The sequence below is a fragment of the Hydractinia symbiolongicarpus genome, chromosome 11 (assembly GCF_029227915.1).
Source record: "Hydractinia symbiolongicarpus strain clone_291-10 chromosome 11, HSymV2.1, whole genome shotgun sequence".
NCBI lineage: Eukaryota > Metazoa > Cnidaria > Hydrozoa > Anthoathecata > Hydractiniidae > Hydractinia > Hydractinia symbiolongicarpus.
In genome coordinates this window covers 16195048-16213609 of record NC_079885.1, presented here as the reverse complement: position 1 = coordinate 16213609, position 18562 = coordinate 16195048, and the positions used below count along the sequence as shown (strand labels likewise).

The window sequence follows — 18562 nt, the reverse complement described above, 5'->3', positions numbered from 1 at the left end:
CACTTATAGACTTAATTTTCATATGACAAAGTTAATTAGCAAATTAACTACATCGCCATTTTCTTTGTCTGACGCTCGTAATCCATTCATTTGCGACGTGGCACATTTATTGCAGCCAGATTGTAGCCGTTTTGAAGGGAAAGAAACTTCCAATCACGTCCCTTACTTGATTTACTCAGCGGCTATTGCGTAAAAAAGATACATCACAGTCGTAATGATAAATAATGTAACGTGAAAAAGTCAATAGCCTACGACACCGGGAGTTCCCAGGCGGTGCCCCATCCAAGTACTATCCCGGCCCAACGATGCTTAACTTCCGTGATCGGACGAAAACAGGTGTGTTCATCGTGGTATGGTCGTAGACAAACAAACGGGCAGATATCGACGATTTATTAGCACATTACATCGAAAATTGTTTAAACTTTAAAGGTCATATTTCTTGACTGGATTATCCGAAATAGGTCGTGTTTTTGTGCATTTGAAAGCTCTTTTCAAGCGCTATCCATTATTAACGACAACCATGCGCTTTAAGATTACCGGTAAAAAGTTCCAACGAAGGCAATCTAGTGTACTTTCAGACTTAATTTTCATATGACAAAGTTAATTAGCAAAGTAACTACATCGCCATTTTCTTTGTCTGACGCTCTTAATCCATTCATTTGCGACGTGGCGCATTTATTGCAGCAAAATTGTAGCCTTTTTTAAGGGAAAGAAACTTCTAATCATGTCCCTTACTTGATTCACTCAGCGGCTATTGCGTAAAAAAGATACGTCACAGTCGTAATGATAAATAATGTAACGTGAAAAAGTCAATAGCCTACGCCGCCGGGAGTTCCCAGGCGGTGCCCCATCCAAGTACTATCCCGACCCGACGATGCTTAACTTCCGTGATCGGACGAGAACAGGTGTGTTCATCGTGGTATGGTCGTAGACAAGCATACGGGCAGATATCTACGATTTATTAGCACATTACATCTAAAATGGTTCAAACTTTAAAGGTCATATTTCTTGACTGGGTGATCGGAAATAGGTCGTGTTTATGTGCATTTGAAAGCGCTTTTTAAGCGCTATCGATTCTTTACGACAATAATGCGCTTTAAGATTTCCGGTAAAAAGTTCCAACGAAGGCAATCAAGGGTACTTGCAGACTTAATTTTCATATGACAAAGTTAATTAGCAAAGCAACTACATCGCCATTTTCTTTTTCTGATGCTCCTAATCCATTCATTTGCGACGTGGCGCATTTATTGCAGCAAGATTGTAGCCGTTTTGAAGGGAAAGCAATTTCTAATCCTGTCCCTTACTTGATTTACTCAGCGGCTATTGCGTAAAAAAGATACGTCACAGTCGTAATGATAAATAATGTAACGTGAAAAAGTCATTAGCCTACGACACCGGGAGTTCCGAGGCGGTCCCCCATCCAAGTACTATCCCGGCCCGACGATGCTTAACTTCCGTGATCGAACGAGAACAGGTGTGTTCATCGTGGTATGGTCGTAGACAAGCATACGGGCAGATATCTACGTTTTTTTAGCACATTACATCGAAAATGGTTCAAACTTTAAAGGTCATATTTCTTGACTGGGTGATCGGAAATAGATCGTGTTTATGTGCATTTGAAAGCGCTTTTTAAGCGCTATCGATTCGTTACGACAATAATGCGCTTTAAGATTTCCAGTAAAAAGTTCCAACGAAGGCAATCTAGGGCACTTATAGACTTAATTTTCATATGACAAAGTTAATTAGCAAATTAACTACATCGCCATTTTCTTTGTCTGACGCTCGTAATCCATTCATTTGCGACGTGGCACATTTATTGCAGCCAGATTGTAGCCGTTTTGAAGGGAAAGAAACTTCCAATCACGTCCCTTACTTGATTTACTCAGCGGCTATTGCGTAAAAAAGATACATCACAGTCGTAATGATAAATAATGTAACGTGAAAAAGTCAATAGCCTACGACACCGGGAGTTCCCAGGCGGTGCCCCATCCAAGTACTATCCCGGCCCAACGATGCTTAACTTCCGTGATCGGACGAAAACAGGTGTGTTCATCGTGGTATGGTCGTAGACAAGCATACGGGCAGATATCTACGATTTATCAGCACATTACATCGAAAATGGTTCAAATTTTAAAGGTCATATTTCTTGACTGGGTGATCGGAAATAGGTCGTGTTTATGTGCATTTGAAAGCTCTTTTTAAGCGCTATCGATTCTTTACGACAATAATGCGCTTTAAGATTTCCGGTAAAAAGTTCCAACGAAGGCAATCTAGGGTACTTGCAGACTTAATTTTCATATGACAAAGTTAATTAGCAAAGCAACTACATCGCCATTTTCTTTGTCTGACGCTCTTAATCCATTCATTTGCGACGTGGCGCATTTATTGCAGCAAGGTTGTAGCCCTTTTTAAGGGAAAGAAACTTCTAATCATGTCCCTTACTTGATTCACTCAGCGGCTATTGCGTAAAAAAGATACGTCACAGTCGTAATGATAAATAATAAAACGTGAAAAAGTCAATAGCCTACGACACCGGAAGTTCCCAGGCGGTCCTCCATCCAAGTACTATCCCGGCCCGACGATGCTTAACTTCCGTGATCGGACGAGAACAGGTGTGTTCATCGTGGTATGGTCGTAGACAAACAAACGGGCAGATATCTACGATTTATTAGCACATTACATCAAAAATGGTTTAAACTTTAAAGGTTATATTTCTTGACTGAATCATTCCAAATAGGTCGTGTTTATGTGCATTTGAAAGCTCTTTTCAGGCGCTATCCATTAATTACGACAACCATGCGCTTTAAGATTTCCGGTAAAAAGTTCCAACGAAGGCAATCTATGGTACTTGTAGACTTAATTTTCATATGACAAAGTTATATAGCAAAGCAACTACATCGCCATTTTCTTTGTCTGATGCTCGTAATCCATTCATTTGCACCGTGGCGCATTTATTGCATCCAGATTGTAGCCGTTTTGAAGGGAAAGAAACTTATAATCACGTCCCTTACTTGATTTACTCAGCGGCTATTGCGTAAAAAAGATACGTCACAGTCGTAATGATAAATAATGTAACGTGAAAAAGTCAATAGACTACGACACCGGGAGTTCCCAGGCGGTTCAACATCCAAGTACTATCCCGGCCCGACGATGCTTAACTTCCGTGATCGGACGAGAACAGGTGGGTTCATCGTGGTATGGTCGTAGACAAACAAACGGGCAGATATCTACGATTTATTAGCACATTACATCGAAAATGGTTTAAACTTTAAAGGTCATATTTCTTGACTGAATCATCCCAAATAGGTCGTGTTTATGTGCATTTGAAAGCTCTTTTCAGGCGCTATCCATTAATTACGACAATAATGCGCTTTAAGATTTCCGGTAAAAAGTTCCAACGAAAGCAAACTAGGGTACTTGCAGACTTAATTTTCATATGACAAAGTTAATTAACAAATTAACTACATCGCCATTTTCTTTGTCTGACGCTCGTAATCCATTCATTTGCGACGTGGCGCATTTATTGCAGCCAGATTGTAGCCGTTTTGAAGGGAATGAAACTTATAATCACGTCCCTTACTTGATTTACTCAGCGGCTATTACGTAAAAAAGATACGTCACAGTCGTAATGATAAATAATGTAACGTGGAAAAGTCAATAGACTACGACACCGGGAGTTCCCAGGCGGTCCTCCATCCAAGTACTATCCCGGCCCGACGATGCTTAACTTCCGTGATCGGACGAGAACAGGTGTGTTCATCGTGGTATGGTCGCAGACAAGCATACGGGCAGATATCTACGATTTATTAGCACATTACATCGAAAATGGTTCAAACTTTAAAGGTCATATTTCTTGACTGGGTGATCGGAAATAGGTCGTGTTTATGTGCATTTTAAAGCTCTTTTTAAGCGCTATCCATTAATTACGACAATAATGCGCTTTAAGATTTCCGGTAAAAAGTTCCAACGAAGGCAATCTAGGGTACTTGCAGACTTAATTTTCATATGACAAAGTTAATTAGCAAATTAACTACATCGCCATTTTCTTTGTCTGACGCTCGTAATCCATTCATTTGCGACGTGGCGCATTTATTGCATCCAGATTGTAGCCGTTTTGAAGGGAAAGAAACTTATAATCACGTCCCTTACTTGATTTACTCAGCGGCTATTGCGTAAAAAAGATACGTCACAGTCGTAATGATAAATAATGTAACGTGAAAAAGTCAATAGACTACGACACCGAGAGTTCCCAGGCGGTCCTCCATCCAAGTACTATCCCGGCCCGACGATGCTTAACTTCAGTGATCGGACGAGAACAGGTGTGTTCATCGTGGTATGGTCGCAGACAAGCATGCGGGCAGATATCTACGATTTATTAGCACATTACATCGAAAATGGTTCAAACTTTAAAGGTCATATTTCTTGACTGGGTGATCGGAAATAGGTCGTGTTTATGTTCATTTGAAAGCTCTTTTTAAGCGCTATCCATTAATTACGACAATAATGCGCTTTAAGATTTCCGGTAAAAAGTTTCAACGAAGGCAATCCAGGGTACTTGCAGACTTAATTTTCACATGACAAAGTTAATTAGCAAAGCAACTACATCGCCATTTTCTTTGTCTGATGCTCGTTATCCATTCATTTGCGACGTGGCGCATTTATTGCAGCAAGATTGTAGCCGTTTTGAAGGGAAAGAAACTTCTAATCACGTCCCTCACTTGATTTACTCAGCGGCTATTGCGTAAAAAAGATACGTCACAGTCGTAATGATAAATAATGTAACGTGAAAAAGTCAATAGCCTACGACACCGGGAGTTCCCAGGCGGTCCTCCATCCAAGTACTATCCCGGCCCGACGATGTTTAACTTCCGTGATCGGACGAGAACAGGTGTGTTTATCGTGGTATGGTCGTAGACAAACAAACGGGCAGATATCTACGATTTATTAGCACATTACATCGAAAATGGTTTAAACTTTAAAGGTCATATTTCTTGACTGAATCATCCCAAATAGGTCGTGTTTAGGTGCATTTGAAAGCTCTTTTCAGGTGCTATCCATTAATTACGACAACCATGCGCTTTAAGATTTCCGGTAAAAAGTTCCAACGAAGGCAATCTAGGGTACTTTCAGACTTAATTTTCATATGACAAAGTTAATTAGCAAAGTGAGTACATCGCCATTTTCCTTGTCTGATGCTCGTAATCCATTCATTTGCGACGTGGCGCATTTATTGCACCAAGATTGTAGCCGTTTTGAAGGGAAAGAAACTTCTAATCATGTCCCTTACTTGATTTACTCAGCGGCTATTGCGTAAAAAAGATACGTCACAGTCGTAATGATAAATAATGTAACGTGAAAAAGTCAGTAGCCTACGACACCGGGAGTTCCCAGGCGGTCCTCCATCCAAGTACTATCCCGGCCCGACGATGCTTAACTTCCGTGATCGGACGAGAACAGGTGTGTTCATCGTGGTATGGTCGCAGACAAGCATACGGGCAGATATCTACGATTTATTAGCACATTACATCGAAAATGGTTCAAACTTTAAAGGTCATATTTCTTGACTGGGTGATCGGAAATAGGTCGTGTTTATGTGCATTTGAAAGCTCTTTTTAAGCGCTATCCATTAATTACGACAATAATGCGCTTTAAGATTTCCGGTAAAAAGTTCCAACGAAGGCAATCTAGGGTACTTGCATACTTAATTTTCATATGACAAAGTTAATTAGCAAATTAACTACATCGCCATTTTCTTTGTCTGACGCTCGTAATCCATTCATTTGCGACGTGGCGCATTTATTGCATCCAGATTTTAGCCGTTTTGAAGGGAAAGAAACTTATAATCACGTCCCTTACTTGATTTACTCAGCGGCTATTGCGTAAAAAAGATACGTCACAGTCGTAATGATAAATAATGTAACGTGAAAAAGTCAATAGACTACGATACCGGGAGTTCCCAGGCGGTGTCCCATCCAGGTACTATCCCGGCCCGACGATGCTTAACTTCCGTGATCGGACGAGAACAGGTGTGTTCATCGTGATATGGTCGTAGACAAACAAACGGGCAGATATCTACGATTTATTAGCACATTACATCGAAAATGGTTTAAACTTTAAAGGTCATTTTTCTTGACTGAATCATCCCAAATAGGTCGTGTTTATATGCATTTGAAAGCTTTTTTCAGGCGCTATCTATTAATTACGACAACCATGCGCTTTAAGATTTCCGGTAAAAAGTTTCAACGAAGGCAATCTAGGGTACTTGCAGACTTAATTTTCACATGACAAAGTTAATTAGCAAAGTGAGTACATTGCCATTTTCTTTGTCTGATGCTCGTTATCCATTCATTTGCGACGTGGCGCATTTATTGCAGCAAGATTGCAGCCGTTTTGAAGGGAAAGAAACTTATAATCACGTCCCTTACTTGATTTACTCAGCGGCTATTGCGTAAAAAAGATACATCACAGTCGTAATGATAAATAATGTAACGTGAAAAAGTCAATAGACTACGACACCGGGAGTTCCCAGGCGGTGTCCCATCCAAGTACTATCCCGGCCCGACGATGCTTAACTTGCGTGATCGGACGAGAACAGGTGTGTTTATCGTGGTATGGTCGTAGACAAACAAACGGGCAGATATCTACGATTTATTAGCACATTACATCGAAAATGGTTTAAACTTTAAAAGTCATATTTCTTGACTGAATCATCCCAAATAGGTCGTGTTTAGGTGCATTTGAAAGCTCTTTTCAGGTGCTATCCATTAATTACGACAACCATGCGCTTTAAGATTTCCGGTAAAAAGTTCCAACGAAGGCAATCTAGGGTACTTTCAGACTTAATTTTCATATGACAAAGTTAATTAGCAAAGTGAGTACATCGCCATTTTCTTTGTCTGATGCTCGTAATCCATTCATTTGCGACGTGGCGCATTCATTGCACCAAGACTGTAGCCGTTTTGAAGGGAAAGAAACTTCTAATCATGTCCCTTACTTGATTTACTCAGCGGCTATTGCGTAAAAAAGATACGTCACAGTCGTAATGATAAATAATGTAACGTGAAAAAGTCAGTAGCCTACGACACCGGGAGTTCCCAGGCGGTCCTCCATCCAAGTACTATCCCGGCCCGACGATGCTTAACTTCCGTGATCGGACGAGAACAGGTGTGTTCATCGTGGTATGGTCGCAGACAAGCATACGGGCAGATATCTACGATTTATTAGCACATTACATCGAAAATGGTTCAAACTTTAAAGGTCATATTTCTTGACTGGGTGATCGGAAATAGGTCGTGTTTATGTGCATTTGAAAGCTCTTTTTAAGCGCTATCCATTAATTACGACAATAATGCGCTTTAAGATTTCCGGTAAAAAGTTCCAACGAAGGCAATCTAGGGTACTTGCAGACTTAATTTTCATATGACAAAGTTAATTAGCAAAGTGAGTACATCGCCATTTTCTTTGTCTGATGCTCGTAATCCATTCATTTGCGACGTGGCGCATTTATTGCAGCAAGATTGTAGCCGTTTTGAAGGGAAAGAAACTTCTAATCATGTCCCTTACTTGATTTACTCAGCGGCTATTGCGTAAAAAAGATACGTCACAGTCGTAATGATAAATAATGTAACGTGAAAAAGTCAATAGCCTACGACTCCAAGAGTTCCCAGGCGGTCCTCCATGCAAGTACTATCCCGGCCCGACGATGCTTAACTTCCGTGATAGGACGAGAACAGGTGTGTTCATCGTGGTATTGTCGTAGACAAGCATACGGGAAGATATCTACGATTTATTAGCACATTACATCGAAAATGGTTCAAACTTTAAAGGTCATATTTCTTGACTGGGTGATCGGAAATAGGTCGTGTTTATGTGCATTTGAAAGCTCTTTTTAAGCGCTATCGATTCTATACGACAATAATGCGCTTTAAGATTTCCGGTAAAAAGTTCCAACGAAGGCAATCTAGGGTACTTGCAGACTTAATTTTCATATGACAAAGTTAATTAGCAAATTAACTACATCGCCATTTTCTTTGTCTGACGCTCGTAATCCATTCATTTGCGACGTGGCGCATTTATTGCATCCAGATTGTAGCCGTTTTGAACGGAAAGAAACTTATAATCACGTCCCTTACTTGATTTACTCAGCGGCTATTGCGTAAAAAAGATACGTCACAGTCGTAATGATAAATAATGTAACGTGAAAAAGTCAATAGACTACGACACCGGGAGTTCCCAGACGGTTCCCCATCCAAGTACTATCCCGGCCCGACGATGCTTAACTTCCGTGATCGGACGAGAACAGGTGTGTTCATCGTGATATGGTCGTAGACAAACAAACGGGCAGATATCTACGATTTATTAGCACATTACATCGAAAATGGTTTAAACTTTAAAGGTCATATTTCTTGACTGAATCATCCCAAATAGGTCGTGTTTATGTGCATTTGAAAGCTCTTTTCAGGCGCTATCTATTAATTACGACAACCATGCGCTTTAAGATTTCCGGTAAAAAGTTCCAACGAAGGCAATCTAGGGTACTTGCAGACTTAATTTTCACATGACAAAGTTAATTAGCAAAGTGAGTACATCGCCATTTTCTTTGTCTGATGCTCGTTATCCATTCATTTGCGACGTGGCGCATTTATTGCAGCAAGATTGTAGCCGTTTTGAAGGGAAAGAAACTTCTAATCACGTCCCTTACTTGATTTACTCAGCGGCTATTGCGTAAAAAAGATACGTCACAGTCGTAATGATAAATAATGTAACGTGAAAAAGTCAATAGCCTACGACACCGGGAGTTCCCAGGCGGTCCTCCATCCAAGTACTATCCCGGCCCGACGATGTTTAACTTCCGTGATCGGACGAGAACAGGTGTGTTCATTGTGGTATGGTGGTAGACAAGCATACGGGCAGATATCTACGATTTATTAGCACATTACAACGAAAATGGTTCAAACTTTAAAGGTCATATTTCTGGACTGGGTGATCGGAAATAGGTCGTGTTTATGTGCATTTAAAAGGTCTTTTTAAGCGCTATCGATTCTATACGACAATAATGCGCTTTAAGATTTCCGGTAAAAAGTTCCAACGAGGGCAATCTAGGGTACTTGCGGACTTAATTTTCATATGACAAAATTAATTAGCAAAGCAACTACATCGCCATTTTCTTTGTTTGATGCTCGTAATCCATTCATTTGCGACGTGGCGCATTTATTGCAGCAAGATTGTAGCCGTTTTGAAGGGAAAGCAACTTCAAATCATGTCCCTTACTTGATTTACTCAGCGTCTATTGCGTAAAAAAGATACGTCACAGTCGTAATGATAAATAATGTAACGTGAAAAAGTCAATAGCCTACGACACCGGGAGTTCCCAGGCGGTCCCCCCTCCAAGTACTATCCCGCCCCGACGATGTTTAACTTCCGTGATCGGACGAGAACATGTGTGTTCATCGTGGTATGGTCGTAGACAAACAAACGGGCAGATATCTACGATTTATTAGCACATTACATCGAAAATGGTTTAAACTTTAAAGGTCATATTTCCTGACTAGATTATCCGAAATAGGTCGTGTTTATGTGCATTTGAAAACTCTTTTTAAGCGCTATCCATTATTTACGACAACCATGCGCTTTAAGATTTCCGGTAAAAAGTTCCAACGAAGGCAATCAAGGGTACTTTCAGACTTAATTTTCATATGACAAAGTTAATTAGCAAATTAACTACATCGCCATTTTCTTTGTCTGACGCTCGTAATGCATTCACTTGCGTCGTGGCGCATTTATTGCAGCAAGATTGTAGCCGTTTTGAAGGGAAAGAAACTTCTAATCACGTCCCTTACTTGATTTACTCAGCGTCTATTGCGTAAAAAAGATACGTCACAGTTGTAATGATAAATAATGTAACGTGAAAAAGTCAATAGCCTACGACACCGGGAGTTCCCAGGCGGTGCCCCATCCAAGTACTATCCCGGCCCGACGATGCTTAACTTCCGTGATCGGACGAGAACAGGTGTGTTCATCGTGGTATGGTCGTAGACAAGCATACGAGCAGATATCTACGATTTATTAGCACATTACATCGCAAATAGTTCAAAATTTAAAGGTCATATTTCTTGACTGAATCATCCCAAATAGGTCGTGTTTATGTGCATTTGAAAGCTCTTTTCAGGCGCTAACCATTAATTACGACAACCATGCGCTTTAAGATTTCCGGTAAAAAGTTTCAACGAAGGCAATCTAGGGTACTTGCAGACTTAATTTTCACATGACAAAGTTAATTAGCAAAGTGAGTACATCGCCATTTTCTTTGTCTGATGCTCGTAATCCATTCATTTGCGACGTGGCGCATTTATTGCAGCAAGATTGTAGCCGTTTTGAAGGGAAAGAAACTTCTAATCATGTCCCTTACTTGATTTACTCAGCGGCTATTGCGTAAAAAAGATACGTCACAGTCGTAATGATAAATAATGTAACGTGAAAAAGTCAATAGCCTACGACTCCAGGAGTTGCCAGGCGGTCCTCCATCCAAGTACTATCCCGGCCCGACGATGCTTAACTTCCGTGATAGGACGAGAACAGGTGTGTTCATCGTGGTATGGTCGTAGACAAGCATACGGGAAGATATCTACGATTTATTAGCACATTACATCGAAAATGGTTCAAACTTTAAAGGTCATATTTCTTGACTGGGTGATCGGAAATAGGTCGTGTTTATGTTCATTTGAAAGCTCTTTTTAAGCGCTATCGATTCTATACGACAATAATGCGCTTTAAGATTTCCGGTAAAAAGTTCCAACGAAGGCAATCTAGGGTACTTGCAGACTTAATTTTCATATGACAAAGTTAATTAGCAAATTAACTACATCGCCATTTTCTTTGTCTGACGCTCGTAATCCATTCATTTGCAACGTGGCGCATTTATTGCATCCAGATTGTAGCCGTTTTGAACGGAAAGAAACTTATAATCACGTCCCTTACTTGATTTACTCAGCGGCTATAGCGTAAAAAAGATACGTCACAGTCGTAATGATAAATAATGTAACGTGAAAAAGTCAATAGACTACGACACCGGGAGTTCCCAGACGGTTCCCCATCCAAGTACTATCCCGGCCCGACGATGCGTAACTTCCGTGATCGGACGAGAACAGGTGTGTTCATCGTGATATGGTCGTAGACAAACAAACGGGCAGATATCTACGATTTATTAGCACATTACATCGAAAATGGTTTAAACTTTAAAGGTCATATTTCTTGACTGAATCATCCCAAATAGGTCGTGTTTATGTGCATTTGAAAGCTCTTTTCAGGCACTATCTATTAATTACGACAACCATGCGCTTTAAGATTTCCGGTAAAAAGTTCCAACGAGGGCAATCTAGGGTACTTGCGGACTTAATTTTCATATGACAAAGTTAATTAGCAAAGCAACTACATCGCCATTTTCTTTGTTTGATGCTCGTAATCCATTCATTTGCGACGTGGCGCATTTATTGCAGCAAGATTGTAGCCGTTTTGAAGGGAAAGCAACTTCAAATCATGTCCCTTACTTGATTTACTCAGCGTCTATTGCGTAAAAAAGATACGTCACAGTCGTAATGATAAATAATGTAACGTGAAAAAGTCAATAGCCTACGACACCGGGAGTTCCCAGGCGGTCCCCCCTCCAAGTACTATCCCGCCCCGACGATGTTTAACTTCCGTGATCGGACGAGAACATGTGTGTTCATCGTGGTATGGTCATAGACAAACAAACGGGCAGATATCTACGATTTATTAGCACATTACATCGAAAATGGTTTAAACTTTAAAGGTCATATTTCCTGACTAGATTATCCGAAATAGGTCGTGTTTATGTGCATTTGAAAGCTCTTTTCAAGCGCTATCCATTATTTACGACAACCATGCGCTTTAAGATTTCCGGTAAAAAGTTCCAACGAAGGCAATCAAGGGTACTTTCAGACTTAATTTTCATATGACAAAGTTAATTAGCAAATTAACTACATCGCCATTTTCTTTGTCTGACGCTCGTAATGCATTCACTTGCGTCGTGGCGCATTTATTGCAGCAAGATTGTAGCCGTTTTGAAGGGAAAGAAACTTCTAATCACGTCCCTTACTTGATTTACTCAGCGTCTATTGCGTAAAAAAGATACGTCACAGTTGTTATGATAAATAATGTAACGTGAAAAAGTCAATAGCCTACGACACCGGGAGTTCCCAGGCGGTGCCCCATCCAAGTACTATCCCGGCCCGACGATGCTTAACTTCCGTGATCGGACGAGAACAGGTGTGTTCATCGTGGTATGGTCGTAGACAGGCATACGGGAAGATATCTACGATTTATTAGCACATTACATCGCAAATAGTTCAAAATTTAAAGGTCATATTTCTTGACTGGGTGATCGGAAATAGGTCGTGTTTATGTGCATTTGAAAGCTCTTTTTAAGCGCTATCGATTCTTTACGACAATAATGCGCTTTAAGATTTCCGGTAAAAAGTTCCAACGAAGGCAATCTAGGGTACTTGCAGACTTAATTTTCATATGACAAAGTTAATTAGCAAATTAACTACATCGCCATTTTCTTTGTCTGACGCTCGTAATCCATTCATTTGCGACGTGGCGCATTTATTGCAGCCAGATCGTAGCCGTTTTGAAGGGAAAGAAACTTCTAATCACGTCCCTTACTTGATTTACTCAGCGGCTATTGCGTAAAAAAGATACGTCACAGTCGTAATGATAAATAATTTAACGTGAAAAAGTCAATAGCCTACGACACCGGCAGTTCCAAGGCGGTCCCCCATCCAAGTACTATCCCGGCCCGACGATGCTTAACTTCTGTGATCGGACGAGAACAGGTGTGTTCATCGTGGTATAGTCGTATAAAAGCATACGGGCAGATATCTACGATTTATTAGCACATTACATCGAAAATGGTTCAAACTTTAAAGGTCATATTTCTTGACGGGATTATCCGAAATAGGTCGTGTTTATGTGCATTTGAAAGCTCTTTTCAAGAGCTACCCATTATTTACGACAACCATGCCCTTTAAGATTTCCGGTAAAAAGTTCTAACGAAGGCAATCTAGGGTACTTTCAGACTTAATTTTCATATGACAAAGTTAATTAGCAAAGTAACTGCATCGCATGTCTGACGCTCTTAATCCATTCATCTGCGACGTGGCGCATTTATTGCAGCAGGATTGTAGCCGTTTTAAAGGGAAGGAAACTTCTAATCACGTCCCTTACTTGATTTATTCAGCGGTTATTGCGTAAAAAAGATACGTCACAGTCGTAATGATAAATAATGTAACGTAAAAAAGTCAATAGCCTACGACACCGGGAGTTCCCAGGTGGTCCCCCATCCAAGTACTATCCCGGCCCGACGATGCTTAACTTCCGTGATCGGACGAGAACAGGTGTGTTCATCGTGGTATGGTCGTAGACAAGCATACAGGCAGATATCTACGATTTATTAGCACATTACATCGAAAATGGTTCAAATTTTAAAGGTCATATTTCTTGACTGGGTGATCGGAAATAGTTCGTGTTCATGTGCATTTGAAAGCTCTTTTTAAGCGCTATCCATTATTTACGACAACCATGCGCTTTAAGATTTCCGGTAAAAAGTTCCGACGAAGGCAATCTAGGGTACTTTCAGATTTAATTTTCATATGACAAAGTTAATTAGCAAATTAACTACATCGCCATTTTCTTTGTCTGACGCTCGTAATCCATTCATTTGCGACGTCGCGCATTTATTGCAGCCAGATTGTAGCCGTTTTGAAGGGAAAGAAACTTCTAATCACGTCCCTTACTTGATTTACTCAGCGGCTATTGCGTAAAAAAGATACGTCACAGTCGTAATGATAAATATTGTAACGTGACAAAGTCAATAGCCTACGACACCGGGAGTTCCCAGGCGGTCCCCCCTCCAAGTACTATCCCGCCCCGACGATGTTTAACTTCCGTGATCGGACGAGAACATGTGTGTTCATCGTGGTATGGTCGTAGACAAACAAACGGGCAGATATCTACGATTTATTAGCACATTACATCGAAAATGGTTTAAACTTTAAAGGTCATATTTCCTGACTAGATTATCCGAAATAGGTCGTGTTTATGTGCATTTGAAAGCTCTTTTTAAGCGCTATCGATTCTTTACGACAATAATGCGCTTTAAGATTTCCGGTAAAAAGTTCCAACGAAGGCAATCTAGGGTACTTGCAGACTTAATTTTCATATGACAAAGTTAATTAACAAATTAACTACATCGCCATTTTCTTTGTCTGACGCTCGTAATCCATTCATTTGCGACGTGGCGCATTTATTGCAGCCAGATTTTAGCCGTTTTGAAGGGGAAGAAACTTATAATCACGTCCCTTACTTGATTTACCCAGCGGCTATTGCGTAAAAAAGATACGTCACAGTCGTAATGATAAATAATGTAACGTGAAAAAGTCAATAGCCTACGACACCGGGAGTTCCCAGGCGGTTCCCCATCCAAGTACTATCTCGGCCCGACGATGCTTAACTTCCGTGATCGGACGAGAACAGGTGTGTTCATCGTGGTATGGTCGTAGACAAGCATACTGGCAGATATTTACGATTTATTAGCACATTACATCGAAAATGGTTCAAACTTTAAAGGTCATATTTCTTGACTGGATTATCCGAAGTAGGTCGTGTTTATGTGCAATTGAAAGCTCTTTTCAAGCACTATCCATTATTTACGACAACCATGCGCTTTAAAACTTCCGGTAAAAAGTTCCAACGAAGGCAATCTAGGGTACTTTCAGACTTAATTTTCATATGACAAAGTTAATTAGCAAATTAACTACATCGCCATTTTCTTTGTCTGACGCTCTTAATCCATTCATTTGCTACGTGGCGCATTTATTGCAGCCAGATCGTAGCCGTTTTGAAGGGAAAGAAACTTCTAATCACGTCCCTTACTTGATTTACTCAGCGGCTATTGCGTAAAAAAGATACGTCACAGTCGTAATGATAAATAATGTAACGTGAAAAAGTCAATAGCCTACGACACCGGGAGTTCCCAGGCGGTTCCCCCTCCAAGTACTATCCCGCCCCGACGATGTTTAACTTCCGTGATCGGACGAGAACATGTGTGTTCATCGTGGTATGGTCGTAGACAAACAAACGGGCAGATATCTACGATTTATTAGCACATTACATCGAAAATGGTTTAAACTTTAAAGGTCATATTTCCTGACTAGATTATCCGAAATAGGTCGTGTTTATGTGCATTTGAAAGCTCTTTTCAAGCGCTATCCATTATTTACGACAACCATGCGCTTTAAGATTTCCGGTAAAAAGTTCCAACGAAGGCAATCAAGGGTACTTTCAGACTTAATTTTCATATGACAAAGTTAATTAGCAAATTAACTACATCGCCATTTTCTTTGTCTGACGCTCGTAATCCATTCATTTGCGACGTGGAGCATTTATTGCAGCCAGATTTTAGCCGTTTTGAAGGGGAAGAAACTTATAATCACGTCCCTTACTTGATTTACCCAGCGGCTATTGCGTAAAAAAGATACGTCACAGTCGTAATGATAAATAATGTAACGTGAAAAAGTCAATAGCCTACGACACCGGGAGTTCCCAGGCGGTTCCCCATCCAAGTACTATCTCGGCCCGACGATGCTTAACTTCCGTGATCGGACGAGAACAGGTGTGTTCATCGTGGTATGGTCGTAGACAAGCATACCGGCAGATATTTACGATTTATTAGCACATTACATCGAAAATGGTTCAAACTTTAAAGGTCATATTTCTTGACTGGATTATCCGAAATAGGTCGTGTTTATGTGCAATTGAAAGCTCTTTTCAAGCACTATCCATTATTTACGACAACCATGCGCTTTAAAACTTCCGGTAAAAAGTTCCAACGAAGGCAATCTAGGGTACTTTCAGACTTAATTTTCATATGACAAAGTTAATTAGCAAATTAACTACATCGCCATTTTCTTTGTCTGACGCTCGTAATCCATTCATTTGCTACGTGGCGCATTTATTGCAGCCAGATCGTAGCCGTTTTGAAGGGAAAGAAACTTCTAATCACGTCCCTTACTTGATTTACTCAGCGGCTATTGCGTAAAAAAGATACGTCACAGTCGTAATGATAAATAATTTAACGTGAAAAAGTCAATAGCCTACGACACCAGCAGTTCCAAGGCGGTCCCCCATCCAAGTACTATCCCGGCCCGACGATGCTTAACTTCCGTGATCGGACGAGAACAGGTGTGTTCATCGTGGTATAGTCGTATAAAAGCATACGGGCAGATATCTACGATTTATTAGCACATTACATCGAAAATGGTTCAAACTTTAAAGGTCATATTTCTTGACGGGATTATCCGAAATAGGTCGTGTTTATGTGCATTTGAAAGCTCTTTTCAAGAGCTACCCATTATTTACGACAACCATGCCCTTTAAGATTTCCGGTAAAAAGTTCTAACGAAGGCAATCTAGGGTACTTTCAGACTTAATTTTCATATGACAAAGTTAATTAGCAAAGTAACTGCATCGCATGTCTGACGCTCTTAATCCATTCATCTGCGACGTGGCGCATTTATTGCAGCCAGATTTTAGCCGTTTTGAAGGGGAAGAAACTTATAATCACGTCCCTTACTTGATTTACCCAGCGGCTATTGCGTAAAAAAGATACGTCACAGTCGTAATGATAAATAATGTAACGTGAAAAAGTCAATAGCCTACGACACCGGGAGTTCCCAGGCGGTTCCCCATCCAAGTACTATCTCGGCCCGACGATGCTTAACTTCCGTGATCGGACGAGAACAGCTGTGTTCATCGTGGTATGGTCGTAGACAAGCATACCGGCAGATATTTACGATTTATTATCACATTACATCGAAAATGGTTCAAACTTTAAAGTTCATATTTCTTGACTGGATTATCCGAAATAGGTCGTGTTTATGTGCAATTGAAAGCTCTTTTCAAGCACTATCCATTATTTACGACAACCATGCGCTTTAAAACTTCCGGTAAAAAGTTCCAACGAAGGCAATCTAGGGTACTTTCAGACTTAAATTTCATATGACAAAGTTAATTAGCAAATTAACTACATCGCCATTTTCTTTGTCTGACGCTCGTAATCCATTCATTTGCTACGTGGCGCATTTATTGCAGCCAGATCGTAGCCGTTTTGAAGGGAAAGAAACTTCTAATCACGTCCCTTACTTGATTTACTCAGCGGCTATTGCGTAAAAAAGATACGTCACAGTCGTAATGATAAATAATTTAACGTGAAAAAGTCAATAGCCTACGACACCGGCAGTTCCAAGGCGGTCCCCCATCCAAGTACTATCCCGGCCCGACGATGCTTAACTTCCGTGATCGGACGAGAACAGGTGTGTTCATCGTGGTATGGTCGTAGACAAGCATACGGGCAGATATCTACGATTTATTAGCACATTACATCAAAAATGGTTCAAACTTTAAAGGTCATATTTCTTGACTGGGTGATCGGAAATAGATCGTGTTTATGTGCATTTGAAAGCTCTTTCTAAGCGCTATCGATTCTTTACGACAATAATGCGCTTTAAGATTTCCGGTAAAACGTTTCAACGAAGGCAATCTAGGGTACTTGCAGACTTAATTTTCATATGACAAAGTTAATTAGCAAATTAACTACATGGCCATTTTCTTTGTCTGACGCTCGTAATCCATTCATTTGCGACGTGGCGCATTTATTGCAGCCAGATTGTAGCCGTTTTGAAGGGAAAGAAACTTATAATCACGTCCCTTACTTGATTTACTCAGCGGCTATTGCGTAAAAAAGATACGTCACAGTCGTAATGATAAATAATGTAACGTGAAAAAGTCAATAGCCTACGCCGCCGGGAGTTCCCAGGCGGTGTCCCATCCAAGTACTATCCCGGCCCGACGATGCTTAACTTCCGTGATCGGACGAGAACAGGTGTGTTCATCGTGGTATGGTCGTAGACAAGCATACGGGCAGATATCTACGATTTATTAGCACATTACATCTAAAATGGTTCAAACTTTAAAGGTCATATTTCTTGACTGGGTGATCGGAAATAGGTCGTGTTTATGTGCATTTGAAAGCGCTTTTTAAGCGCTATCAATTCTTTACGACAATAATGCGCTTTAAGATTTCCGGTAAAAAGTTCCAACGAAGGCAATCTAGGGTACTTGCAGACTTAATTTTCATATGACAAAGTTAATTAGCAAAGCAACTACATCGCCATTTTCTTTGTTTGATGCTCGTAATCCATTCATTTGCGACGTGGCGCATTTATTGCAGCAAGATTGTAGCCGTTTTGAAGGGAAAGCAACTTCAAATCATGTCCCTTACTTGATTTACTCAGCGTCTATTGCGTAAAAAAGATACGTCACAGTTGTAATGATAAATAATGTAACGTGAAAAAGTCAATAGCCTACGACACCGGGAGTTCCCAGGCGGTGCCCCATCCAAGTACTATCCCGGCCCGACGATGCTTAACTTCCGTGATCGGACGAGAACAGGTGTGTTCATCGTGGTATGGTCGTAGACAAGCAT

General features: G+C 40.6%; 27 non-coding genes and 6 pseudogenes across 27 annotated transcripts; all 33 read right to left on the bottom strand.

The window, feature by feature from the left end:
- Positions 1-245: 245 nt before the first annotated feature.
- LOC130616405 (5S ribosomal RNA) lies at positions 246-364 on the bottom strand. The gene has a single exon (XR_008977488.1). It is a non-coding gene; the product is annotated as a 5S ribosomal RNA (ribosomal RNA).
- Positions 365-814: 450 nt separating this feature from the next.
- On the bottom strand, positions 815-933 carry LOC130617941 (5S ribosomal RNA). Its single transcript, XR_008979017.1, has one exon. It is a non-coding gene; the product is annotated as a 5S ribosomal RNA (ribosomal RNA).
- A 450-nt stretch (positions 934-1383) lies between these two features.
- LOC130616366 (5S ribosomal RNA) lies at positions 1384-1502 on the bottom strand. Its single transcript, XR_008977448.1, has one exon. It is a non-coding gene; the product is annotated as a 5S ribosomal RNA (ribosomal RNA).
- Positions 1503-1952: 450 nt separating this feature from the next.
- LOC130616404 (5S ribosomal RNA) lies at positions 1953-2071 on the bottom strand. Its single transcript, XR_008977487.1, has one exon. It is a non-coding gene; the product is annotated as a 5S ribosomal RNA (ribosomal RNA).
- Positions 2072-2521: 450 nt separating this feature from the next.
- LOC130616495 (5S ribosomal RNA) lies at positions 2522-2640 on the bottom strand. The gene has a single exon (XR_008977577.1). It is a non-coding gene; the product is annotated as a 5S ribosomal RNA (ribosomal RNA).
- A 450-nt stretch (positions 2641-3090) lies between these two features.
- On the bottom strand, positions 3091-3209 carry LOC130618226 (5S ribosomal RNA). The gene has a single exon (XR_008979301.1). It is a non-coding gene; the product is annotated as a 5S ribosomal RNA (ribosomal RNA).
- A 450-nt stretch (positions 3210-3659) lies between these two features.
- LOC130616801 (5S ribosomal RNA) lies at positions 3660-3778 on the bottom strand. The gene has a single exon (XR_008977880.1). It is a non-coding gene; the product is annotated as a 5S ribosomal RNA (ribosomal RNA).
- Positions 3779-4228: 450 nt separating this feature from the next.
- Positions 4229-4347, bottom strand: LOC130617754 (5S ribosomal RNA). Its single transcript, XR_008978831.1, has one exon. It is a non-coding gene; the product is annotated as a 5S ribosomal RNA (ribosomal RNA).
- A 450-nt stretch (positions 4348-4797) lies between these two features.
- Positions 4798-4916, bottom strand: LOC130617401 (5S ribosomal RNA). Its single transcript, XR_008978479.1, has one exon. It is a non-coding gene; the product is annotated as a 5S ribosomal RNA (ribosomal RNA).
- A 450-nt stretch (positions 4917-5366) lies between these two features.
- On the bottom strand, positions 5367-5485 carry LOC130616521 (5S ribosomal RNA). Its single transcript, XR_008977602.1, has one exon. It is a non-coding gene; the product is annotated as a 5S ribosomal RNA (ribosomal RNA).
- Positions 5486-5935: 450 nt separating this feature from the next.
- LOC130617690 (5S ribosomal RNA) lies at positions 5936-6054 on the bottom strand. Its single transcript, XR_008978767.1, has one exon. It is a non-coding gene; the product is annotated as a 5S ribosomal RNA (ribosomal RNA).
- A 450-nt stretch (positions 6055-6504) lies between these two features.
- On the bottom strand, positions 6505-6623 carry LOC130618058 (5S ribosomal RNA). Its single transcript, XR_008979133.1, has one exon. It is a non-coding gene; the product is annotated as a 5S ribosomal RNA (ribosomal RNA).
- Positions 6624-7073: 450 nt separating this feature from the next.
- Positions 7074-7192, bottom strand: LOC130616519 (5S ribosomal RNA). Its single transcript, XR_008977601.1, has one exon. It is a non-coding gene; the product is annotated as a 5S ribosomal RNA (ribosomal RNA).
- A 450-nt stretch (positions 7193-7642) lies between these two features.
- On the bottom strand, positions 7643-7761 carry LOC130618633 (5S ribosomal RNA; annotated as a pseudogene).
- A 450-nt stretch (positions 7762-8211) lies between these two features.
- LOC130617099 (5S ribosomal RNA) lies at positions 8212-8330 on the bottom strand. The gene has a single exon (XR_008978176.1). It is a non-coding gene; the product is annotated as a 5S ribosomal RNA (ribosomal RNA).
- A 450-nt stretch (positions 8331-8780) lies between these two features.
- Positions 8781-8899, bottom strand: LOC130618186 (5S ribosomal RNA). Its single transcript, XR_008979261.1, has one exon. It is a non-coding gene; the product is annotated as a 5S ribosomal RNA (ribosomal RNA).
- A 450-nt stretch (positions 8900-9349) lies between these two features.
- LOC130618463 (5S ribosomal RNA) lies at positions 9350-9468 on the bottom strand (annotated as a pseudogene).
- Positions 9469-9918: 450 nt separating this feature from the next.
- LOC130615958 (5S ribosomal RNA) lies at positions 9919-10037 on the bottom strand. Its single transcript, XR_008977043.1, has one exon. It is a non-coding gene; the product is annotated as a 5S ribosomal RNA (ribosomal RNA).
- Positions 10038-10487: 450 nt separating this feature from the next.
- Positions 10488-10606, bottom strand: LOC130618567 (5S ribosomal RNA; annotated as a pseudogene).
- A 450-nt stretch (positions 10607-11056) lies between these two features.
- On the bottom strand, positions 11057-11175 carry LOC130618052 (5S ribosomal RNA). The gene has a single exon (XR_008979128.1). It is a non-coding gene; the product is annotated as a 5S ribosomal RNA (ribosomal RNA).
- A 450-nt stretch (positions 11176-11625) lies between these two features.
- Positions 11626-11744, bottom strand: LOC130618534 (5S ribosomal RNA; annotated as a pseudogene).
- A 450-nt stretch (positions 11745-12194) lies between these two features.
- Positions 12195-12313, bottom strand: LOC130615957 (5S ribosomal RNA). Its single transcript, XR_008977042.1, has one exon. It is a non-coding gene; the product is annotated as a 5S ribosomal RNA (ribosomal RNA).
- A 450-nt stretch (positions 12314-12763) lies between these two features.
- LOC130618088 (5S ribosomal RNA) lies at positions 12764-12882 on the bottom strand. The gene has a single exon (XR_008979163.1). It is a non-coding gene; the product is annotated as a 5S ribosomal RNA (ribosomal RNA).
- Positions 12883-13324: 442 nt separating this feature from the next.
- On the bottom strand, positions 13325-13443 carry LOC130619094 (5S ribosomal RNA). The gene has a single exon (XR_008979837.1). It is a non-coding gene; the product is annotated as a 5S ribosomal RNA (ribosomal RNA).
- A 450-nt stretch (positions 13444-13893) lies between these two features.
- Positions 13894-14012, bottom strand: LOC130618462 (5S ribosomal RNA; annotated as a pseudogene).
- Positions 14013-14462: 450 nt separating this feature from the next.
- Positions 14463-14581, bottom strand: LOC130616842 (5S ribosomal RNA). Its single transcript, XR_008977921.1, has one exon. It is a non-coding gene; the product is annotated as a 5S ribosomal RNA (ribosomal RNA).
- A 450-nt stretch (positions 14582-15031) lies between these two features.
- Positions 15032-15150, bottom strand: LOC130618548 (5S ribosomal RNA; annotated as a pseudogene).
- A 450-nt stretch (positions 15151-15600) lies between these two features.
- Positions 15601-15719, bottom strand: LOC130616840 (5S ribosomal RNA). The gene has a single exon (XR_008977920.1). It is a non-coding gene; the product is annotated as a 5S ribosomal RNA (ribosomal RNA).
- A 450-nt stretch (positions 15720-16169) lies between these two features.
- Positions 16170-16288, bottom strand: LOC130618208 (5S ribosomal RNA). The gene has a single exon (XR_008979283.1). It is a non-coding gene; the product is annotated as a 5S ribosomal RNA (ribosomal RNA).
- Positions 16289-16730: 442 nt separating this feature from the next.
- Positions 16731-16849, bottom strand: LOC130617819 (5S ribosomal RNA). Its single transcript, XR_008978896.1, has one exon. It is a non-coding gene; the product is annotated as a 5S ribosomal RNA (ribosomal RNA).
- Positions 16850-17299: 450 nt separating this feature from the next.
- Positions 17300-17418, bottom strand: LOC130616966 (5S ribosomal RNA). The gene has a single exon (XR_008978044.1). It is a non-coding gene; the product is annotated as a 5S ribosomal RNA (ribosomal RNA).
- A 450-nt stretch (positions 17419-17868) lies between these two features.
- On the bottom strand, positions 17869-17987 carry LOC130617236 (5S ribosomal RNA). Its single transcript, XR_008978314.1, has one exon. It is a non-coding gene; the product is annotated as a 5S ribosomal RNA (ribosomal RNA).
- A 450-nt stretch (positions 17988-18437) lies between these two features.
- LOC130615956 (5S ribosomal RNA) lies at positions 18438-18556 on the bottom strand. Its single transcript, XR_008977041.1, has one exon. It is a non-coding gene; the product is annotated as a 5S ribosomal RNA (ribosomal RNA).
- Between the last annotated feature and the right edge of the window lie 6 nt (positions 18557-18562).